This window comes from Solanum pennellii, chromosome 4 (genome assembly GCF_001406875.1).
Source record: "Solanum pennellii chromosome 4, SPENNV200".
Lineage (NCBI taxonomy): Eukaryota > Viridiplantae > Streptophyta > Magnoliopsida > Solanales > Solanaceae > Solanum > Solanum pennellii.
The window spans coordinates 50,156,704-50,157,002 of NC_028640.1; positions in this window are offsets into that span (position 1 = coordinate 50,156,704).

Sequence of the window (299 nt, forward strand, 5' to 3'; positions counted from 1 at the left end):
GGGTGGGGATGGGTAGGGGGAGGTTGGAAGAGAGTTTTGGAAAATATTTCACTTAAGTTATGAAGGGAAGTCATTTTTCTTTAATTTGAGGAAAATGAATTGATTTGGAAAACATTTTCCAAAACATATGACCCAACCAAATATGATAAAATTGGAAAATATTTTTCGAAAAATATTTTCCTTCATACCAAACACACCCTAAGTCGATATATTTTCTTCTGCCTAAAAATATGTACACATTTAATAGTAAATATACATATGTACGTAGAGCAACTATACAAAGATAACATCGACTTACA